Source organism: Theropithecus gelada, chromosome 6, assembly GCF_003255815.1.
Source record: "Theropithecus gelada isolate Dixy chromosome 6, Tgel_1.0, whole genome shotgun sequence".
NCBI lineage: Eukaryota > Metazoa > Chordata > Mammalia > Primates > Cercopithecidae > Theropithecus > Theropithecus gelada.
This window is the reverse complement of record NC_037673.1, coordinates 123,746,411-123,761,841: the sequence shown is the minus strand read 5'-3', so window position 1 is coordinate 123,761,841 and position 15,431 is coordinate 123,746,411. Positions and strand designations below refer to the sequence as shown.

The following is a 15,431-nucleotide window of genomic DNA, read 5'->3' as shown; positions in this document are numbered from 1 at the left end:
GGGTTCAAGCAATTCTCTTGTCTCAGCCTCCCGAGTAGATGGGATTATAGGCACACACTACCATGCCCAGTTAATTTTTGAATTTTAGTAGAGACTAGGTTTCACCATATTGGCCAGGCTTGTCTCAAACTCTTGACTTCAAGTGATCCGCCCACCTTGGCCTCCCAAAGTGCTGGGCTTACAGGCATGAACCACCGCGCCCGACCCCAATCTTATCTCTTGATATTCCATTATACAAATCCTTTAGTCTGGCCATCCCTGCTTGTCCTTGCCCATACTCCTCTCCCTCCCCAGGGTTGTTCATTTCTGCCACTGGGCTACTCTCTCCTCTTCTGTGATTACATGAAGCTCACTCATCTTTCAAGGTCCCATCTCTTCCAAGAAGCCTTCTCTGGTCACCAAATCTGGTGCTCTCTCCTTCTGAGATGGATTCACTTGGAACAGATTACCTGCTTCCTCCTCCTTTCCTTTCCTCATAAACAGACTGGCAAGGTGCTGAAGGCTGCATCTTGCCATTTTTGGTATTCTCCTCAGCATGCAACAAAGGCTTGTCTCATAGCACATACATGACCAGGGGTCAACTGATCTATGCAGATACATCTCACCTAAATGCAAACATCTGCTGATTTTTTGAAATAATTTTTTTAACCTTTAAAAAATTCACATAACCAAACATTCATCATTTTAACCCTGTTGTGCAACCATCATCACTACCTGGTTCTGGAACCTGTCCATTGCCCTAAAAGAAAAAGCCATTTCCATTAAACAGTTACTCCTCCTTCCTTCCTTCCCCCAGACCCTGGAAACCACTAATCTACTTTCTGTCTCTGTGGAGTAAACTCTTCCAGATATTTTATATAAATGAAACCACACAATATATGGTCTTTTGTCTTTTTTCACTTAGTATAATGTTGCTAAGCTTCATCCATGTTGTAGCATGTATACTTCATTTCTTTCCATGACTAAATAATATTCCATTATGTAAATATATCACATTTTGTTTATCCACTTATCAGTTGATGGACATTTGGGTTGTTTCCACCCAAAATAATAGTTTTGGCTGTTGTGAATAATGCTGCTAGGAGCATTTGTACATGAGACATTGTTTGAACACCTGTTTTCAATTCTGCTGACATCTTACCAAGGAAAAACAAATTCATTCACTAGCAGCCTCATCCTAATTCTATAGTTAAGATAAATAACTTTTTGTTTAGTAACATACTATCCTTTTTTTTTTTTTTGAGACGGAGTCTCGCTCTGTCGCCCAGGCTGGAGTGCAGTGGCGCGATCTCGGCTCACTGCAAGCTCCGCCTCCGGGGCTTAGTGCAGTGGCGCGATCTCGGCTCACTGCAAGCTCCGCCTCCGGGGCTTACGCCATTCTCCTGCCTCAGCCTCCCGAGTAGCTGGGACCACAGGCGCCCGCCACCTCGCCCGGCTAGTTTTTTGTATTTTTTAGTAGAGACGGGGTTTCACCGTGTTCGCCAGGATGGTCTCGATCTCCTGACCTCGTGATCCGCCCGTCTCGGCCTCCCAAAGTGCTGGGATTACAGGCTTGAGCCACCGCGCCCGGCCAGTAACATACTATCTTAAAAGACATTTATGCTTATAAGTAAATTTAGCTGTTTTGTATTCCAAAATATCGTAAATTCCTTATAGTTTATGCCTTCTATCAGAGACAGCATTTTCTAACAAATGCATTTAATTAATAGAATCTTATTTAAGCATCTGAATGATTCTTTCATAAGCAGCAGACCTGATTCCTAGATGTGTTAATTATTCTTCCCTATTTTAACATTATTTGGTGTTAATAACTAATATATATTGAGCATTTACTATGTGCCTACCACTATGCTAAATGCAACCATCTTTGAAATATATGCTATTATCTTTTCACATTTGATGAAAAGAGGCTTTAGAGAGCTTGAGTAGCCTGCCCAAAGTCACCAAGATTTCAATGATAGAGAAGGGATCCCAGCGCAGGTTGTCATACCTCATACAGTAAATGACAAGGTCAGCAATAGACCCAGAACATCAGAATCTTGTCTGTGAACCCACAACTTTTTTTTTTTTTCAGGCTTAATTCACTTTATTTTTCTTGTATAAAAACCCTCTGTTGTAGCCACCGCTGGAGCCTGGGTCCGCTGCACAGAGACCCTGGTGTGGGTCTTGACAAGGTGGTCAGTGAATTCCTGATAGGGAGACTTGGTAAATACAGTCTCCTTCCAGAGGTCGGGGATCAGGTAGCTGTAGATCTTAGAGACGGCATCAAAGGTGGCCTTGGCGAAGTTGCCCAGGATGGCAGTGCAGCCCCGGGCTGAGGTGTAGCAGTCATCGATACCAGCCATCATAAGCAGCTTCTTGGGCACAGGCGCTGAGACGATGCCAGTGCCCCTGGGTGCAGGGATGAGGTGCACCAGCACAGAGCCGCAGCAGCCTGTCACTTTGCAAGGGACGGTGTGGGGCTTGCCGATCTTGTTCCCCCAGTAGCCTCTGCGCACGGGGACAATAGAGAGTTTGGCCAGGATGATGGCCCCACGGATGGCGGTGGCCACCTCCTTGGAGCACTTAACACCCAGGCCGACGTGGCCATTGTAGTCCCCAATAGCAACAAACGCCTTGAACCTGGTGCGCTGGCCAGCACGGGTCTGCTTCTGCACCGGCATAATCTTCAAAACCTCGTCTTTGAGAGAGGCCCCCAAGAAAAAGTCAATGATCTCAGATTCCTTAATGGGCAGGGAGAAGAGGTAGATCTCCTCCAGGGACTTGATCTTCATGTCCTTGACCAAGCGGCTCAGCTTAGTGACGGGCATCCACTCCTTCTCCTCGGCCTTGCCTCCGCGAGCTCCGCGACCTCGGCCCCGGCCCCGTCCACGGCCGCGACCCCGGCACCGGATGCCACTGCCGAAACCTCCGCGGAAGGCACCGCGGTTCCCCACCCCAGGGCCACCAGGGCCTCCGGCCCCCGTCCCCCGCACCCCACCCCCCGCCACTGCACCAGCGTCATTCGCCATTTGGTGTTTTCTCGGAGAAGAAGCTAACCCACAACTTTAATCACATGAGTTTGTGTAAATCAACATCCAACTTGTAAGTCCAATGACCAAAATGAAGGGTACACATTGAGTACTCAGACCTCTCATAGATGTGCTGCACCCATTTCAAAGCGAAAGGCCCAAATTTTCTTTCAGAGAAAAAAAAATGCTCCTATTTTCTCCATTTGAGTCTACCAGCTCCATATTATAAAAGCAAGCTGGAATGTTCTATCAGTACAATGACTCATGACTCACTTTGGTGTAATGTATGCAGCGCCACATTGGATGGATGGCACATGGATGGCAAGGGTCTTCTTAAGAGTAAAAGGACAACAGGTTGTTCTGGGACTGGAAGCATGGGCTTGCAGGTATTGCTCCTGTGGCTCACTGAGGAGTCAGGAAGTGTCAGTGGAAATGAGTGACGGAGATAAACCAAAGACTTCACCCCCCCATATCAACTCATCCCAGTTACAGAAATTGGAGGGAAACAAAGCATTCTACTATTAGACTATAAGAGAGATGTCATCCAAAGGTTCAGGAGAACATCCATAATCTGTAGAGTCTTCTGATTTCTCCTGACAGATTAAAATGAATGAGAGGAGGGTGGAAAGTGGGAATGAAAAGATTTGCTACTTGGCCAACTCAGAGGGGTGCATTTGTTTTAAATTCTAAAGAGTGGGGCTCTGCTAACACTATTGATCTCTTAGGCACTGGATTCGCTGCCTAGAGAAGTAAAGCAATCACCTATGATGGTGCTAATGCATTGCGTTCTGACACACAGCTCTCTGGCTATAGAAGTTAGGGTGAATTGATGGGTATTTAAAGCTCTAGGCCCTCCCAGCTGCACCAGGATTCACATTATGTGAGAGTTTCCAGTTTCCCATCATGACAGATTCTTAATTCTACATTAAACATGGGGCTTTAATTTTTGAATTTTTTATTGAAGTGTAAAATGCAGTCAGAAAGAAAAGCCATAAATCAAAATTGAACAAGTCAATAAGTTTTCACAAACTGAATATACACATACAACCAGTACTCAGATTAAATGTAATGTCAGCATCCCAGAAGCCCTCGTTGGGCAGGGCCCTTATTCTGACACAAAACTAAGTCCCATTAAGCATATTATGCCTACAAAATCATTTAGTATTATATGTACTACTTGGGACACAAACAAAAACAATAAAAGGGACCATTTAACTTTCCTATTTTTTTCAAAAAGTGCTGCACCTACACAGAACTTCAAGGATAGCACAGTATTCAGGCCTTGAAGCACTGAGGGCAAGCCACTCTATATCACACAAATGGGGAGCCAAATGAACAGGCCTAATGGCAACAAATTGAAAATTAATGAACTAATCAGGAGAGTGTTTAGCACAATCCTTTTCCCACCCACGAAGTCTCCTCTTCCCATTCTCCACTTCAAAGTCATCTATATCATTGGCAAAACCATTTAGTAAAGAAGAAACAAAATGTAAGGCGGGGGGGAATGAAAATCTAATGAAGAAAATAAAGCCACTTGCCTCTCTGAAATCCACTTGCTCCTCCTTCTTTAATGGATTTGCAATGATAATCTATAATCAAGGTACAATGACAGACTTAATTACTAGGAGCTCTAAGTGACCTCAAGCAAATCACATATTGCCCTCTCCTGGATACAAACCTCTTATCTCAGAGACAAAAGGATTCCTACTGGCCAGTGAACACCAGCTGCCTAACATTTGGTGTAAATGGGCTCTCCAGAACCCAGCACATCCAGAAAAGGCTTTCCCTGTTCTGCCTCATTCGTGTCTGTATTCTGTGCCTAACTTAAAAAAAAAGAAAAGAAAAGAAAAGAAAAGAAAAGCCACCTACGAGTATCCACAGGAACTAGGAACTAAGTCTCCCTTTGAAAGAAACCCAGAGGCAAAGGCTGAATGAATGACATACTTTTTCATAAAGGGAGTAATCAGGCTAAAAGAACAATCCTGTGGAAAAAGTCTGCGACCTTTGCAAAGGCTGTGACCTTGAATTTGAATCTTCTTCTGACACAAAGAATGTAAGCAATTGTTGGGCTCGGGATTAGATCTTTACAGGAAGTTTGCAACCCTTTCCCTCCAGGGCTAGAATCCAATTTGAAAGTTAGGGATGAGGGAGGGTATCTAAACAGCATCTGGAGAGTCCCCCAGCCTCATAACTGTCCAAACTTATCAATAACTTTCTAATGGTGCTCATTGTATTTCATACTCAAAAAATTCTTAGCTTCAAAACAGCTATCTCGATGTGGAAGGGAATTATTAATATATCATATACACAGTGATCATTTCCAGGAACACACAATTGTTCTCTGAAGTCATAGACCTTGATTTAGGCAGGCTTTCAGATCAGGTACCTTTGATGAGCCTGGAGATTCAGGGAGCCTTTTTTATTTTTAAAATCAGTAATAAAATCCTGCAATCAGATAAGTTCTGCAATCAGTGTGACGCAGTAGAAAATAATTCTTCCTTGGCCAACGATCCACTGGCTTTCTGACAGACTTGTGTTCCCCCAACGCCATGTCTGCAGCTCCAAAACCAGAGGATTTATGATGCTTCCTCGGAATTACTTTTTTCCTTCCCAAATCCTACCTCTGACACATTGCTGCAAGTAGTTTAACTGTGGAAGGCCTTGACCTCCTTTCTTTGTCTCTCTGATTTAAGTGTGTCTGTTTCCTTGGGGCTACCAAGCTCAGTTGGACGGCTGGCCGCAGCAGAATGGCACATCAGCCAACCCCTGAACAATGGGTCCCTTTCTCCGGCTGTCACATGAACAGCGTTGTGTTACAGCCATTGTCCCTTCAAGTAGAGAGGAGAGGCACGGGTTCTCACAGACCCGCTATTCTCTGTGACCCCCTCTGGCCAAGTCACTAAAATTTAAAAACACACAAAAAACGCATGCCTTTTGAATGGGGCACTATAAGTCTAACAAGGAGTATCATGCATATATGGGCCACCTGCACCAGTACACCTTGTTAAAAATATACATCCTGGGACCCCACTATGCACCTACTGAATCAAAATCTAGGGAGGAGACAGTATCTGCAGGTGATTCTCATGCCTCTAAAGTCAGAGCACAGGGTAAACACGCCTCAAGCATTTCTAACTTCACTCATGGTCTGATTTTGCACATCTGTTTAAGGAACCAACTGAAAGCAGGGAGGATACTGGAAGGACAAATAATTTACACTGTCAAATCTTGGTGTTGGGGGAAGAAACACCTGGGAAGAAGACAGGTGAGAATGATGAGGGCTTCAGACGACAATAGGAATGTGGGGGCGGGTCATCAATGAGCAAGAGAGGAGGAATGCAGGGACAGCAGGACAGCGCTGAAGCCACCTGATGGAGATGGTAGCCTTCAGAAAAAGATGGGCGGTAAGAAAGTGGCAATGGTAGATGAACTGTTAGAAAGCAAGGATGTTTCCTGTTTAGTTTTAAGTGTTAAGATATGAACTCTTTCCATAGTCCCAAACCTTAAAATTCTACTACTCAAGTCACACATTTGGTGGCATTTTATGAAGTGAAGGTTATTCGTGGTTGGGTGGGTGGCTTCGGATCATCTTTAAACTTTTTAAGGGAAAATATGAATTCAGATCCAGGTGACACTAGAAGAAATATGAGCTTTGTCTCCATCTCTGGCCCCAAGAATCCCATAGTGGTTGAAAGGAAGAACAGTTTTCTCATTTTACACCTTCTCATGGAATAGGGAGGAAGATTTCTAGCCAACTTTTACTTGAATCTCAATAGGTCTCCCTAATCTCATCTAGTTTCTATAAAATAACTGCAGTATAATGGGAAGGGTTCCTTTAACGCAGATAGTACTATGGGGATGGGCAGGTCCCGTAAGTGCCTATCATAAAATGATTCTCAAATGTAAGCTCACCACTACTGTGGAATGGTTTAATCACTATTGCTTGACGATGCCTTGTAAATCCCTGCCACCACATGTTTGCTGAGCCCATTCCCCCACCTAAGATGCCCCATCCATTCAAATCTCTCCGTCAAGGTCCTACACTGCCAGGAAGCCTCCAGTGAGCTCTTGTGGCAGGTCTCAAAACTGCCACTTGGCTCTTACTATGCCCAGGCTTACCTGCTTAGTTGTATTTTTTTTTTAATTGTTGAAGATACATAGTAGATGTATATATTTATGGGTTACATGAGATATTTTATACAGGCATGCAATGTGTACTTTTTTAATCTGTTTTTTACTTGAAGGCAAGAGCTTCTTGGTAATTACACATGGTATTTATCCCTATGCCCTACACTGCTAATAAATATCTGATAAATGACCAGGTACAGTGGCTCATGCCTGTAATTCCAGTACTTTGAGAGGCTGAGGCGGGCGGATCACTTGAGGTCAGGAGTTTGAGACCAGCCTGGCCAATATGGTAAAACCTCATCTCTACTAAAAATACAAAACTTAGTCAGGTATGTTGACATGCACCTGTAATCCCAGCTACTTGGGATGCTGAGGCAGGAGGATCGCTTGAACCCCAGAGGCAGAGGTTGCAGTAAGCTGAGATTGCGCCATTGCACTCCAGCCTGGGCAACAAGAATGAAACTCCATTTCAAAAAAAAAAAAAAAAACTGGTGGAACAAAAAGTATAACTCCAACCTATTACTTTTTCAAAGAACCAAGTCACATCTTTTTATCAATTGTTCATCCAAACTCAAGTACTTTTCTCAAGATGTCAATAGGGGTGGATCTTTAAATTTTTTTGTTTTGATTGTACAACTAGTCTTCTGTGCCACCAAGCAAAAATTTCATAGTTCTATTTCACTCTGTGAGGAACAAGTTAAATTTGTGTGATTTGGTTTTCAATTTGCCATCAAAAAATTATTTCTTAAAAAAAGACAAAATTCTTCAGCAGAAGGTATTCAAAAGATCCATCTTGGGAACCACCACCTGTGGCTATGTTGAGAACCAGCCAAATCTGTACAGCTCATCTGGGTCAGACGAGACGTTAATGACAAGGTACTTAGTCATCCTCTAGGATGTTCCCAAAGATAAGATGTTTTTAACAGATGCTAATATCCTGCACATGTACCTATCAAGATGAAGTTTTCCATACTGAAATACTGTTTTCTTTGTCTTAGAAGTGGGAAGGGGTACAATTTATTGCCCTCTGAGTAGGAAATTGAGGTGGTTAAATGCTGTACATAGTTTCTTTATCTAGGAGGATAAATTACTAGAAATGAAATGAGAGGAAATTGCTAAAAATGAACAACCATAACAACAGGATGCATTATCACATTCACACTTTCCAGATTGGCTAATGCCACAGTTTGTATTATCAAATAACATCCACACAGTGACTTGCCATTCCACAAATAAAGTTCTGTAAAGTAAAATATAACATTGGTTTGTACCTTCTTTTTTCCCTCATAGTATGAGAAATCCTTTTATTAAATGCTCTAAATTAGTCCTCTGCAATAACTATATTTAAAAAGAGTTAGAATGATCATGGTGAACAATAATCTAAAATGGTAAAGAGAGACAAAAGATAAATTAAAATTTCAGGACATTCAGATATGAAGAATGAATGAATAACTGAATAAAGAGATTAGGAGGCCAGGTAAAAGACTTCCAAAGGTTGGCAGAAAATGATACAGGCTTATACTAAGCTAGAAAAAGTTCATTTCAGAAACAAAATTTTAAAAGAAGACAAATCAACAGAACCCAGTGAATCTTACATTAATTCTTAAAACTAAACTATTGAAACCAGATACTGGGTACAGTACACACGCTTGAGAAAAGTGAGAGCATAGGCAGTCCTCAATATTGCTTCGTTTGAAGTCCATCAATGTGGATATTTGTACTACATCTATTGATGCTACTACCTCCCTGCCCTGTGTTGACACTCAGATGCCAGCCAATGAATGAACTTTTTTTGTTTTTATTTTATGGTGCAGCTGCCCATAAGCCAATAGTTCAATTTTTGCAGAATCACCATCTTTGTCATTACCTGGAGAATTATTCATACACTTATTCAAATGTTATTGCATATTTTCATTATTACAAAAAAGTGAATGGGAAATGGGAAAATTAAAAGCCTAATAGTAATTATGAGAAGTGTTTGTCTCATAAACTCAAGTAAGACAAAGGTAGAAGTTATTAGATATGCCAAAAATGGCAAATCTTTTCATCTGAATCAGACATTTATTGAACTTGAACTGGTCAACTGTTGTTGAAATGAGGAGAAAATAACCAAAATTGTGGAAAGTTTAAAGAAAGAAAAATTAGAAAAAGGAATATACACTGAATGCTGTGTCTAAATAGCAAGGCATAATTAGAGATTTCATAATATATTTGGCTCTCTAGGGCCAGAATCCCTTATAATACGTAGGCTTTTATACAATCTTCAGACCTATTTTCAGGAATGTGTCCTTTCAGGAAAGAAGGAAAGACAGTATTGAACCAGTCACCATGTTTCTAATCAAAAACAGAGGCAGAAGTGTTTTATAAACGGAAAAGCACAGAGCAAAGTTGGTTATTTTTATTGGCATTGGCACTTCCATTCCAGTGCTCTGACACTGTCATTCCAAAAACCAAACCAAAACCATCCTAAAGGATAAGCTCAGTTCTTCATTATACGTCCTGCAATAATGTTCAACATGTAACATTAATTCAGTGACATTTGGTGTTTCATAAGTCCTCCTTGGATATTTTGTCTTGTCCTTTTCCAATCCAAGTTATTATTTATTATTATTTGAGACAGAGTCTCACTCTGTCACCCAGACTGGAGTGCAGTGTCATGATCTCAGCTCACTGCAACCTCTGCCTCCCAAGCTCAAGTGATTCTTGTGCCTCAGCCTCCCAAGGAGTTGGGATTACAGACATGTGCTACCACTCCTGGCTAATTTTGGTATTTTTAGTAGAGACAGGGTGTTGCCATGTTGGCCAGGATGGCCTAGGACCCCTGGCCTCAAGTAATCTTCCCACCTCAGCCTCACAAAGTGTTGGGATTACAGGTGTGAGCCACCATGCCCAGCCCCACTTGAAGTTATTAACTCCCTAGTCTATGTCCAGCCAAATTGGAAATTCTCAACTGGCTTTTCCACACCCTTCATATGTATACAATACTGTCCCAACCACTTTATGTGCTAACAAAATGTGCTAAGAAAATGTTGACTATCATTCATCCATTTACTTTTCTCCAACATTCTTTAGGCATTTATTACATAACTATGTAATGGGTCAGTCACTTGTATAAGAGCTTACAATAAGGAATGATGAACTCACCAATCCGTTCAGGATAAACATTCAGGTAATAAACATAGCTGATACAATGTGAGAAATGCTATATTAAAGCTATCCACAAGAATGGGAACTCACATGACATATCGCTAAGTTTATGAGAGAATTGAGAGAAGCTTCAGAGGGAAAGTCTTCAAAGGGATTTGAATAGTGTCTTAAACGATGAATGGGTGGTAAGTAGTTAGTTAGACAGGAAAGAGGGTCAAAGGCATTGTCAGCGGAAGGAGCAGCACACACAGCTGGGTCATGGAAGAGTGAGAGTGCACAACGTATTCTTGAGACAGTAACAAGATCAAGATCAGTGCGGGCTGGAGAGCTGGGGACCAGAGAAGCAGAAAATAACCCTAAGAAGTGCTGCAAAGGTGGTCTTGTGTATCATGGTAAGAAGGTGAGACTTACAAGTCAGTGTTTTTCCAAATGTGATCTGAGGTCACCTCTACCAGGTTCACTTGGAGATCTCAAAATGCAGACTACTGGCCCTTACATCTGGGGTGAAGCCCTGGAATTTATATTTTCAACATGCACCCAGGTAACACTGACATTCACCATCCAGAGAGCTGCCAAAGATTTTTAAACAAGGGAGTAACATGATCAGATTTGCATTTTAGAAATACACTATTAGACCAAGCAGACAATCCCAAAGAAGGTAAATTCACTGCTGCTAAATGAGCGTGTGACTTGGGTTTTGCATTAGAATCACCTGGGGAACTTGTAAAAATGCAGACTTCTCACAACTCACAGAAGACTTACTACATCTAAATCAAGGCAGAAGGGGTTAAGGTTTATATAGTTTGAACCATACAAAATTGCCATTTATTTAGGTCAAAAATGGTCAAATATCAACAATTCCTCATAGTTCACTCTAATATTTTAACAAATCTCCCCACTTCATGCTTCTGGTATAAACCAAAGTCTGAGAATATTTAGTGAAATACAGACAGAGATAAATGCTTTTCCCTTTTCATTAATTATCGATGTTATTACTCACTCTGAGTAATATGCAAAGATGGAAATAACATAATTTATGTACCTAAAACAAAAGCTAAAGAGAAAAGAGGGGGTTCAAAAACAGCCAACAATGAAGTAAGGCAGCTAATTTAAGGATTTTGGAGCCAGAAGGAACACTGGAGATTATTCCACTCTTTCCCCACCTCTCAATACAAGTTTCTACATAATAAAACTGATGCCTAAATGGAGAAAAGCAATCTGCTTGAGGTCATAGGGAATATTTTGTTCAATTTCTCAATGATATGCACTTTTAATGTGCTCTTACGTGCATTTTAACGAGTATGGAAATTGTGTGGCTAAAAATACTTGGGATTTAATCTATAGAGTGCTAGGTCACACACTTGAAATGGCGGAGGCACATAAAGCCAATACTCATACATAGCCATTTTTAAAATATAAAACCTAAAACAGTGTTTGACATGTAATAGATGTTTAATAAATACTTACTGAACAAGTAAGTGACCCCTAAAAAATAGGTTACAGAAAGTATATTAATGCAAAGGATTTCGAAGGAGGTATACAGGCTGTGAACTGAGTGTAGAATTCCCACCTCATCACCTGTTCCAAGTATCCATGACCCACCACGCTATAAATTCCAGCTCTGCCACATGCACCTTTATTTTTCCTACTGAAAGTGCCACAACAAAAGAGCAATACAAAGATCATGTCTGAGCTAAGTTTGACAATAGGTGGTAGTGAAGCTTACAGATGAGCACAGCCTTCAAAGTCCATCCAAATGGGAATAATAGCTAACACTTACTGACAGCTAATAGAAGCTATACTAGAGGGATATAACAATAGTTAATGCTAGCTATACAATAATAATAATAGCTAATTCATGCCTACTATGTGTCAGGCTTGTTAGTCCTTCACATGCATTAACTTATTTAATCCCTTTAACAGTCCTCTGATGTGTTATTATTATCATTTTGATTTTACATATGTGGATAAACAGGTTAAGTAACTTACCCCAAAAATCACACAACTGGAAAGTGGCAGAGTTGTGAGCTGAACCCAGGCTGGCGCGTGCCCAGAGTTTACCAACTGAACTCTTTGACCTCTCAGTGGTAAAATTAAAAGTTCCCAGCAAGCTGACCTCTTGGAGCACTCACGTTAGGAAGATGACATTTCTGGATAATATAAGTTGACTCCCGTCTTTTTGCCCATAAGGAATGAAGCATTTTTATTTGGGAAACCTATACACAAAGGGAGTCCCAGGATATAAAGGAGTAAGGCAAGAACCAAGAAGAAATGTCATTCTCTTCTGCCTTGGCACAGCCTGGTTATCACTGACTAAGAACAATAATAATGGCTAATTTTGGCTAATAAAATCTCCAGCTTTGACTTTCTCCTAAAGAATGTGGATCCTTGCACGAGCATATTTTCTAAAGAAGCAGCAAGATATTGCCATCATTCATTTACTCAGTAGTGTCACTAAGGAAAATACTTCCAGAAAGAAAAATAAGGACAAAACACTTCCCTAAACCAGGCGTAAAAGTCCTCTAACAAAGGAATTTAAGAGAAAAAGATAACACCGGATTTATCTTTCTTAACTATTACTTGAAAAACCGTCCCTCCCAGCACTCCCTAAGGAGCCAAGCATACTGACAAGGCCCCTTTGGTCTAAGACTGCGACCTCACATCCCTACTGATCGTTGAGAACTCAGGAAGGGGGAGCATCCCGCAAGCCTAGAGCGTTATCTGCACAATCTGAATACCAAGGACTGGAGAAAGAGAAGTTTAGAAAAGAGTGAAGATCCCAGAGAGGAAGTTCAACTGACCTGGAAAAAAGGGCCCAGCTGAAACTGCCTTTCAACCTCAGTCCGATTCCCCACAAATCTCCCTACAACCAGCTATATCCCTCGGCAAAAGGAAACAAACACGGGCAAGGCAATACAAGAGTAGGAATTATGCAAAATAAAATGCGTAATGAGGATGTCTCTCCATCAAAAATACTCCAAGATTTTCCTACACAATCCCATGTAACAAAACCAAATGCAAACAATAATAAACCCTCGAGAAGCCCATGACAAACGCAGACTGAGCCCATCTCGCCCCACCTCACGTCGCACCCCGGTACCCTGGCTAAGGAAAATGTGCCCCCCGCCCATGAGAAGCCTTCCGGCGTCCGGCCAAGGTCCAGCAGCCGCCCGGGTTGAGTTTGCCCAACTCTTACCCAAGTCCAGAGATCTTGAGAATTGCAGCGCAGCCTTTTCTCCCCGGTCTTCACCCAAAGCCAGCCAAGACACAAAATCTGTTCCAATCAGCGCGGTTAGCGTCCAAGCAGTGTCCCAGAAGAAAGCGATCTTTGGGAGTCTTCTTTCAGGCGTAAAGGTGGAGACGCGGGAAAGAGGAACGTCTCAGCGCGTTCCCAGTCCCCTAGTTTTGCGCACGGGGAAAGTACTTGCTGCAAACTTGAACAAGGTTTTCTCTGTCTGGCCCGAGATGCTGGGGGGGCAGGGGGGGTGGGTAACCCGAGCCGGGGCCGGGATTCGAGCAGTTGCCGCTGCTGCAGCTGCTGCTGCCGGGACAGTGGCCGCTGGGGGGTTGTCGCTTGGCGCCGCGCTCTGTCCCTAGCGCAACACGCAGGATCTTCCCGGCCCGACTCCTGCACCTCGATCGTGAGTCGCCCCTGCCTGAGCGGCTTCTACCGCCTGGTGGGTGACCCGGCAAAAGGCCTGGTCGCGAAGTTAGCAAATGTTGGGGTCACCGCAGGAGGTGACTGAAGGGGTGTCAGAGTGGGTGCCCGCCTGATTCCCAACCCACGTTGGATGCGAGTCCCTCGTCAAAGTCCCTGGGAGGTGTTCTAGACCCTCTGTAAGGATTTGTGGGATGGTGGCCGCGCCCGAGCGGCCAACTGGAGCGGACGGCGGGTCCTCAGTGGTGTCAGGGGAGAAAGCGCAAAGGTGGGATCCAGAAAGGATGGTGATTAAGCCGTGCCAGAGAATGTGATGCGGCAGCAAAGTACATGGAAAGGTGGGGCGGGGAGGTGAAGGCAGGGGGTGGAGGGTGGGATAGTCTGCTTTATCAAGGCGGGGCGGAGAGAAAACTCCCGGGACGCGCAAGAAAATCCCCCCAGGTCCTCCGAGGCCTCGCGCGGCGATTTATTGGGGAATGGCTCCCTCTGCCGACTCGCCGAGGAGGCCCCGGGAGGCCCAGTGATGGAATGTTCAAACCATGAACGGGCTCTTCCATTTGTGGGTTGGACAGGACGTGAATTCTGGAATCTGCTTCTCTGTCTGTCCATCTTCCTCTTCCAGACTAAAGAGTTTTCCAGCTTTTACAGGACCCCAAAAGGTACAAATCTGATTGCTGCAAAGTTCTTTCTTATGTCGTTGAATTCTATCCCCCTCTCCCCACAAAAAACAAAAACAGGCTGCGCCCCATAACCACTCCAGATAATCGTCTCCTACCAGGCTTCTCTTCCTCCCATTAATAAGAACTCTTTTTTTTTAGAGAGAGACTTCAAGAGCATTCGCGTCCCTACTCAATAACCCTCCTGGAAAATAGTACAGACTCCGTATTATGTTTGAGTGAATAAATGAATGGAATGAATGAACATAGATATGTTTGAAGCCCCTCACCATCCTCTTTACTCTCCCTGGGAACACGCAGGGGAAGACTATTTTGGTGTTTGTTTGTTTGTTTGTTTAGCAGGCATCATTGCCCCTTCTCTGGTAACAGTACCTCCATTTACCTTTGAGATACCACCCCTGCCACAAGGACAGCAGTCTGGGCGGGAAGCTCAGTCAGGATGGTCCACCTTTTCCCTGTCCAGAAGAGAGCACCTGACCTAAGCTAAGCCCCTCAGACCCTCTCTGCCAGGAATTGGAACTTTGATCTGGGCAGCAGAGGCACAAATAATTCTAGAGGTGATTAATCCATTTGGCTGTTTTCTAAGGAAACTGGCCGTTAGTTCATGCCACTTATTACCCAAAGACATTTTGCTTTATGAAACTTGGTCGCCCCACTTTCCTTTTAATTTTTAAATCAATTTTATTGGGGCATAAGTTACAAATACATTACACTCATATTAATTGTACAGCTTCATGAGTTTTGAATAATGTACACACATGTAACCACTGCTTCAATCAAGATAATGAACAATTCCATCACCCCAGAGGG

The 15,431-nt window shown here is 42.9% G+C and overlaps 1 protein-coding gene and 1 pseudogene across 4 annotated transcripts in view; both read right to left on the bottom strand.

Moving 5' to 3' along the window:
* MEGF10 (multiple EGF like domains 10) overlaps window positions 1-14,181 on the bottom strand; it is a 171,473-nt gene extending 157,292 nt beyond the window's left edge. For 2 of the 3 annotated variants that reach the window (XM_025388767.1, XM_025388769.1), the window contains exons 1-2: window positions 13,483-14,181; window positions 4,550-4,600 (exon numbers count right to left, since the gene is read on the bottom strand). The gene's annotated coding sequence lies outside the window, so the exon portion shown is untranslated. The remainder of the gene's footprint in view (window positions 1-4,549; window positions 4,601-13,482) is intronic. The other variant, XM_025388768.1, reaches the window with a different exon arrangement.
* Window positions 2,065-3,028, bottom strand: LOC112626594 (annotated as a pseudogene). The gene has a single exon (XR_003119917.1). The product of XR_003119917.1 is annotated as a 40S ribosomal protein S2 pseudogene (transcript).
* Window positions 14,182-15,431: the final 1,250 nt, after the last annotated feature.